General features: G+C 35.2%; 10 non-coding genes across 10 annotated transcripts; all 10 read left to right on the forward strand.

Annotated features, from left to right (window-relative positions):
- Positions 1-769: 769 nt before the first annotated feature.
- On the forward strand, positions 770-859 carry TRNAY-GUA (transfer RNA tyrosine (anticodon GUA)). Its single transcript is given in 2 exon segments — positions 770-806; positions 824-859. It is a non-coding gene; the product is annotated as a tRNA-Tyr (tRNA).
- Positions 860-1,098: 239 nt separating this feature from the next.
- On the forward strand, positions 1,099-1,180 carry TRNAS-AGA (transfer RNA serine (anticodon AGA)). The gene has a single exon. It is a non-coding gene; the product is annotated as a tRNA-Ser (tRNA).
- A 902-nt stretch (positions 1,181-2,082) lies between these two features.
- TRNAY-GUA (transfer RNA tyrosine (anticodon GUA)) lies at positions 2,083-2,172 on the forward strand. Its single transcript is given in 2 exon segments — positions 2,083-2,119; positions 2,137-2,172. It is a non-coding gene; the product is annotated as a tRNA-Tyr (tRNA).
- Positions 2,173-2,411: 239 nt separating this feature from the next.
- Positions 2,412-2,493, forward strand: TRNAS-CGA (transfer RNA serine (anticodon CGA)). Its single transcript has one exon. It is a non-coding gene; the product is annotated as a tRNA-Ser (tRNA).
- A 1,231-nt stretch (positions 2,494-3,724) lies between these two features.
- TRNAS-AGA (transfer RNA serine (anticodon AGA)) lies at positions 3,725-3,806 on the forward strand. The gene has a single exon. It is a non-coding gene; the product is annotated as a tRNA-Ser (tRNA).
- An 895-nt stretch (positions 3,807-4,701) lies between these two features.
- On the forward strand, positions 4,702-4,791 carry TRNAY-GUA (transfer RNA tyrosine (anticodon GUA)). The gene is given in 2 exon segments: positions 4,702-4,738; positions 4,756-4,791. It is a non-coding gene; the product is annotated as a tRNA-Tyr (tRNA).
- Positions 4,792-5,030: 239 nt separating this feature from the next.
- Positions 5,031-5,112, forward strand: TRNAF-AAA (transfer RNA phenylalanine (anticodon AAA)). Its single transcript has one exon. It is a non-coding gene; the product is annotated as a tRNA-Phe (tRNA).
- Positions 5,113-6,014: 902 nt separating this feature from the next.
- TRNAY-GUA (transfer RNA tyrosine (anticodon GUA)) lies at positions 6,015-6,104 on the forward strand. Its single transcript is given in 2 exon segments — positions 6,015-6,051; positions 6,069-6,104. It is a non-coding gene; the product is annotated as a tRNA-Tyr (tRNA).
- A 239-nt stretch (positions 6,105-6,343) lies between these two features.
- On the forward strand, positions 6,344-6,425 carry TRNAS-AGA (transfer RNA serine (anticodon AGA)). Its single transcript has one exon. It is a non-coding gene; the product is annotated as a tRNA-Ser (tRNA).
- Positions 6,426-7,323: 898 nt separating this feature from the next.
- On the forward strand, positions 7,324-7,413 carry TRNAY-GUA (transfer RNA tyrosine (anticodon GUA)). The gene is given in 2 exon segments: positions 7,324-7,360; positions 7,378-7,413. It is a non-coding gene; the product is annotated as a tRNA-Tyr (tRNA).
- Positions 7,414-7,500: the final 87 nt, after the last annotated feature.

The following is a 7,500-nucleotide window of genomic DNA, read 5'->3' on the forward strand; positions in this document are numbered from 1 at the left end:
CCTCCTCTACTTGAGACTGAGCCCAGGAATCTCAGCAGCCATACTAAGTAGCATTTATTAATTACAAATGCATTTTGAATGTCAAATTTGTAAGAAAGTTTTGTACATTAGGCAAAATATCAAATTCATTTGAAAGAAAATGATGTCCACTCAAAGTAAAAAGAGCTTTGGTTACTTTCAATGCACAACATTTTACTTTCAAATCGTGTCAGATGACTTTCAGTGCTAATTATTATATCATTAACCTCTCCTTTATTAAAAATTGTGCTTTAATGCAAAAAAAGAAAAATAATTGTCTGTGCATACTCTCATGTAGCACGATTATCTTCACTAGCTCAAAAGGGCCGCTCATTGTCCAAAATGAATTGTCAAATCAGAACAAACAATGGAATATCCCCATCATTCCTGTAACACTTGATTAGTTTACAATACAAGCAAAATTTAAAAGAGTGTAGAAGGTTTGATAGGCTCAAGCATCTCTAATCTTGATGTAAGTTTGGCTACACTAAAAAATCTATTGAAATTGCTTTCCAAATTAGCTCTGTAGCCAGTTGATAGTAATTGCACAAATATAAGTCAAACTATTAGTGATATTTTCCATATGATTAAACATGACAATTTGTGTGATAAAGCAACACAGGAATAAGTAGTTGAATCTCTTGTGTGTAGTCAAATCATTTTTCATTTTGCTTGGAAAGTTGATAATGTTTAAAATTAACACTCAATCATTTTAATAGCACGTAATATCACAGTTGTATGATCATGGAATCCTTCGATAGCTCAGCTGGTAGAGCGGAGGACTGTAGAGGAGATTGGTACAGAAATCCTTATGTCGCTGGTACAATTCCGGCTCGAGGGATGATGCTTTTGATAAACTTAGATGTCAGTACTGACATTTTACAAACCCAAAACTATACCAAGTATAAAGCATTCTCCAAGTTATATTTTAAAAATCATTAACGCAGGTCACTGTGGTCAGGATTAACTTCCCATGGAAATCATCTCTGATACAATATTACTTCAGTCATCCTCACAGCCTGAAATGAAGCAGCTCAACCCATAGAGAAACTTTTGTGAAAACATCACATTGCATGAGAGGTAGTCGTGGCCGAGTGGTTAAGGCGATGGACTAGAAATTCTTTGGGGTCTCCCCGCGAAGGTTCAAATCCTGCCGACTACGACCACATGGTTGTTTTATTTTTCAGAAAATTTACTAAAAGCTTGAAACCAGTGTTGCTCAGGGTGAGTCAGGAACTGGCACATCAAAATCTTTAGGATGCCTGCCTGTTCTCTCTTTCTCTATCCGTCATTCTCCTCCTCTACTTGAGACTGAGCCCAGGAATCTCAGCAGCCATACTAAGTAGCATTTATTAATTACAAATGCATTTTGAATGTCAAATTTGAAAGAAAGTTTTGTACATTAGGCAAAATATCAAATTCATTTGAAAGAAAATGATGTCCACTCAAAGTAAAAAGAGCTTTGGTTACTTTCAATGCACAACATTTTACTTTCAAATCGTGTCAGATGACTTTCAGTGCTAATTATTATATCATTAACCTCTCCTTTATTAAAAATTGTGCTTTAATGCAAAAAAAGAAAAATAATTGTCTGTGCATACTCTCATGTAGCACGATTATCTTCACTAGCTCTAACGGGCCGCTCATTGTCCAAAATGAATTGTCAAATCAGAACAAACAATGGAATATCCCCATCATTCCTGTAACACTTGATTAGTTTACAAAACAAGCAAAATTTAAAAGAGTGTAGAAGGTTTGATAGGCTCAAGCATCTCTAATCTTGATGTAAGTTTGGCTACACTAAAAAATCTATTGAAAGTGCTTTCCAAACTAGCTCTGTAGCCAGTTGATAGTAATTGCACAAATATAAGTCAAACTATTAGTGATATTTTCCAAATGATTAAACATGACAATTTGTGTGATAAAGCAACACAGGAATAAGTAGTTGAATCTCTTGTGTGTAGTCAAATCATTTTTCATTTTGCTTGGAAAGTTGATAATGTTTAAAATTAACACTCAATCATTTTAATAGCACGTAATATCACAGTTGAAAGGTCATGGAATCCTTTGATAGCTCAGCTGGTAGAGCGGAGGACTGTAGAGGAGATTGGTACAGAAATCCTTAGGTCGCTGGTTCAATTCCGGCTCGAAGGATGAAGCTTTTGATAAACTTAGATGCCAGTACTGACATTTTACAAACCCAAAACTATACCAAGTATAAAGCATTCTCCAAGTTATATTTTAAAAATCATTAACGCAGGTCACTGTGGTCAGGATTAACTTCCCATGGAAATCATCTCTGATACAATATTACTTCAGTCATCCTCACAGCCTGAAATGAAGTAGCTCAACCCATAGAGAAACTTTTGTGAAAACATCACATTGCATGAGAGGTAGTCGTGGCCGAGTGGTTAAGGCGATGGACTCGAAATCCATTGGGGTCTCTCCGCGCAGGTTCAAATCCTGCCGACTACGACCACATGGTTGTTTTAATTTTCAGAAAATTTACTAAAAGCTTGAAACCAGTGTTGCTCAGGGTGAGTCAGGAACTGGCACCTCAAAATCTTTAGGATGCCTACCTGTTCTCTCTTTCTCTATACGTCATTCTCCTCCTCTACTTGAGACTGAGCCCAGGAATCTCAGCAGCCATACTAAGTAGCATTTATTTATTACAAATGCATTTTGAATGTCAAATTTGTAAGAAAGTTTTGTACATTAGGCAAAATATCAAATTCATTTGAAAGAAAATGATGTCCACTCAAAGTAAAAAGAGCTTTGGTTACTTTCAATGCACAACATTTTACTTTCAAATCGTGTCAGATGACTTTCAGTGCTAATTATTATATCATTAACCTCTCCTTTATTAAAAATTGTGGTTTAATGCAAAAAAAGAAAAATAATTGTCTGTGCATACTCTCATATAGCACAATTATCTTTACTAGCTCAAAAGGGCCGCTCATTGTCCAAAATGAATTGTCAAATAAGAACAAACAATGGAATAACCCCATCATTCCTGGAACACTTGATTAGTTTACAAAACAAGCAAAATTTAAAAGAGTGTAGAAGGTTTGATAGGCTCAAGCATCTCTAATCTTGATGTAAGTTTGGCTACACTAAAAAATCTATTGAAAGTGCTTTCCAAACTAGCTCTGTAGCCAGTTGATAGTAATTGCACAAATATAAGTTAAACTATTAGTGATATTTTCCAAATGATTAAACATGACAATTTGTGTGATAAAGCAACACAGGAATAAGTAGTTGAATCTCTTGTGTGCAGTCAAATCATTTTTCATTTTGCTTGGAAAGTTGATAATGTTTAAAATTAACACTCAATCATTTTAATAGCACGTAATATCACAGTTGTACGGTTATGGAATCCTTCGATAGCTCAGCTGTGAGAGCGGAGGACTGTAGAGGAGATTGGTACAGAAATCCTTAGGTCGTTTGTTTGATTCCGGCTCGAAGGATGACGCTTTTGATAAACTTAGATGTCAGTACTGACATTTTACAAACCCAAAACTTTACCAAGTATAAAGCATTCTCCAAGTTATATTTTAAAAATCATTAACGCTGGTCACTGTGGTCAGGATTAACTTCCCATGGAAATCATCTCTGATACAATATTACTTCAGTCATCCTCACAGCCTGAAATGAAGCAGCTCAACCCATAGATAAACTTTTGTGAAAACATCACATTGCATGAGAGGTAGTCGTGGCCGAGTGGTTAAGGCGATGGACTAGAAATCCATTGGGGTCTCCCCGCGCAGGTTCAAATCCTGCCGACTACGACCACATGGTTGTTTTATTTTTCAGAAAATTTACTAAAAGCTTGAAACCAGTGTTGCTCAGGGTGAGTCAGGAACTGGCACATCAAAATCTTTAGGATGCCTGCCTGTTCTCTCTTTCTCTATCCGTCATTCTCCTCCTCTACTTGAGACTGAGCCCAGGAATCTCAGCAGCCATACTAAGTAGCATTTATTAATTACAAATGCATTTTGAATGTCAAATTTGTAAGAAAGTTTTGTACATTTAGCAAAATATCAAATTCATTTGAAAGAAAATGATGTCCACTCAAAGTAAAAAGAGCTTTGGTTACTTTCAATGCACAACATTTTACTTTCAAATCGTGTCAGATGACTTTCAGTGCTAATTATTATATCATTAACCTCTCCTTTATTAAAAATTGTGCTTTAATGCAAAAAAAGAAAAATAATTGTCTGTGCATACTCTCATGTAGCACAATTATCTTCACTAGCTCAAAAGGGCCGTCATTGTCAAAAATGAATTGTCAAATCAGAACAAACAATGGAATATCCCCATCATTCCTGTAACACTTGATTAGTTTACAAAACAAGCAAAATTTAAAAGAGTGTAGAAGGTTTGATAGGCTCAAGCATCTCTAATCTTGATGTAAGTTTGGCTACACTAAAAAATAAAGTGCTTTCCAAACTAGCTCTGTAGCCAGTTGATAGTAATTGCACAAATATAAGTCAAACTATTAGTGATATTTTCCAAATGATTAAACATGACAATTTGTGTGATAAGGCAATACAGGAATAAGTAGTTGAATCTCTTTTGTGTAGTCAAATAATTTTTCATTTTGCTTGGAAATTAGATAATGTTTAAAATTAACACTCAATCTAATTAATAGCACGTAATATCACAGATGTGCGATCATGGAATCCTTCGATAGCTCAGCTGGTAGAGCGGAGGACTGTAGAGGAGATTGGTACAGAATTCCTTAGGTTGCTGGTTCAATTCCGGCTTGAAGGATGACACTTTTGATAAACTTAAATGTCAGTAATGACATTTTACAAACCAAAAACTATACCAAGTATAAAGAATTCTACAAGTTATATTTTAAAAATCATTAACGCAGGCCACTGTGGTCAGGATTAACTTCCCATGGAAATCATCTCTGATACAATATTACTTCAGTCATCCTCACAGCCTGAAATGAAGTAGCTCAACCCATAGAGAAACTTTTGTGAAAACATCACATTGAATGAGAGGTAGTCGTGGCCGAGTTGTTAAGGCGATAGACTAAAAATCCATTGGGGTCTCCCCGCGCAGGTTCAAATCCTGCTGACTACGACCACATGGTTCTTTTATTTTTCAGAAAATTTACTAAAAGCTTGAAACCAGTATTGCTCAGGGTGAGTCAGGAACTGGCACATCAAAATCTTTAGGAGGCCTGCCTGTTCTCTCTTTCTCTATCATTCATTCTCCTCCTCTCCTTGAGACTGAGCCCAGGAATCTCAGCAGCCATACTAAGTAGCATTTATTAATTACAAATGTATTTTGAATGTCAAATTTGTAAGAAAGTTTTGTACATTTAGCAAAATATCAAATTCATTTGAAAGAAAATGATGTCCACTCAAAGTAAAAAGAGCTTTGGTTACTTTCAATGCACAACATTTTACTTTCAAATCGTGTCAGATGACTTTCAGTGCTAATTATTATATCATTAACCTCTCCTTTATTAAAAATTGTGCTTTAATGCAAAAAAAGAAAAATAATTGTCTGTGCATACTCTCATGTAGCACGATTATCTTCACTAGCTCAAAAGGGCCGCTCATTGTCCAAAATGAATTGTCAAATCAGAACAGACAATGGAATATCCCCATCATTCCTGGAACACTTGATTAGTTTACAAAACAAGCAAAATTTAAAAGAGTGTAGAAGGTTTGATAGGCTCAAGCATCTCTAATCTTGATGTAAGTTTGGCTACACTAAAAAATCTATTGAAAGTGCTTTCCAAACTAGCTCTGTAGCCAGTTGATAGTAATTGCACAAATATAAGTCAAACTATTAGTGATATTTTCAAAATGATTAAACATGACAATTTGTGTGATAAAGCAACACAGGAATAAGTAGTTGAATCTCTTTAGTGTAGTCAAATCATTTTTCATTTTGCTTGGAAAGTTGATAATGTTTAAAATTAACACTCAATCATTTTAATAGCACGTAATATCACAGTTGTACGATTATGGAATCCTTCGATAGCTCAGCTGGTAGAGCAGAGAACTGTAGAGGAGATTGGTACAGAAATCCTTAGGTCGCTGGTTCAATTCCGGTTTGAAGGATGACACTTTTGATAAACTTAAATGTCAGTACTGACATTTTACAAACCCAAAACTATACCAAGTATAAAGCATTCTCCAAGTTATATTTTAAAAATCATTAACGCAGGCCACTGTGGTCAGGATTAACTTCCCATGGAAATCATCTCTGATACAATATTACTTCAGTCATCCTCACAGCCTGAAATGAAGTAGCTCAACCCATAGAGAAACTTTTGTGAAAACATCACATTGAATGAGAGGTAGTCGTGGCCGAGTGGTTAAGGCTATAGACTAGAAATCCATTGAGGTCTCCCCGCGCAGGTTCAAATCCTGCCAACTACGACCACATGGTTGTTTTATTTTTCAGAAAATTTACTAAAAGCTTGAAACCAGTATTGCTCAGGGTGTCAGGAACTGGCACATCAAAATCTTTAGTATGCCTGCCTGTTCTCTCTTTCTCTATCATTCATTCTCCTCCTCTCCTTGAGACTGAGCCCAGGAATCTCAGCAGCCATACTAAGTAGCATTTATTAATTACAAATGCATTTTGAATGTCAAATTTGTAAGAAAGTTTTGTACATTTAGCAAAATATCAAATTCATTTGAAAGAAAATGATGTCCACCCAAAGTAAAAAGAGCTTTGGTTACTTTCAATGCACAACATTTTACTTTCAAATCGTGTCAGATGACTTTCAGTGCTAAATATTATATCATTAACCTCTCCTTTATTAAAAATTGTGCTTTAATGCAAAAAAGAAAAATAATTGTCTGTGCATACTCTCATGTAGCACAATTATCTTCACTAGCTCAAAGGGGCCGCTCATTGTCCAAAATTATTTGTCAAATCAGAACAAACAATGGAATATCCCCATCATTCCTGGAACACTTGATTAGTTTACAAAACAAGCAACATTTAAAAGAGTATAGAAGGTTTGATAGGCTCAAGCATCTCTAATCTTGATGTAAGTTTGGCTACACTAAAAAATCTATTGAAAGTGCTTTCCAAACTAGCTCTGTAGCCAGTTGATAGTAATTGCACAAATATAAGTCAAACTATTAGTGATATTTTCCAAATGATTAAACATGACAATTTGTGTGATAAAGCAACACATGAATAAGTAGTTGAATCTCTTTTGTGTAGTCAAATCATTTTTCATTTTGCTTGGAAAGTTGATAATGTTTAAAATTAACACTCAATCATTTTAATAGACGTAATATCACAACTGTACGATCATGGAATTCTTCGATAGCTCAGCTGGTATAGCGGAGGACTGTAGAGGAGATTGGTACAAAAATCCTTAGGTCGCTGGTTCAATTCCGGCTCGAAGGATGACACTTTTGATAAACTTAGATGTCAGTACTGACATTTTACAAACCCAAAACTATACCAAGTATAAAGCATTCTCCAAGTTATATT

The sequence above is a fragment of the Pseudophryne corroboree genome, chromosome 4 (assembly GCF_028390025.1).
Source record: "Pseudophryne corroboree isolate aPseCor3 chromosome 4, aPseCor3.hap2, whole genome shotgun sequence".
Classification (NCBI taxonomy): Eukaryota; Metazoa; Chordata; class Amphibia; order Anura; family Myobatrachidae; genus Pseudophryne; species Pseudophryne corroboree.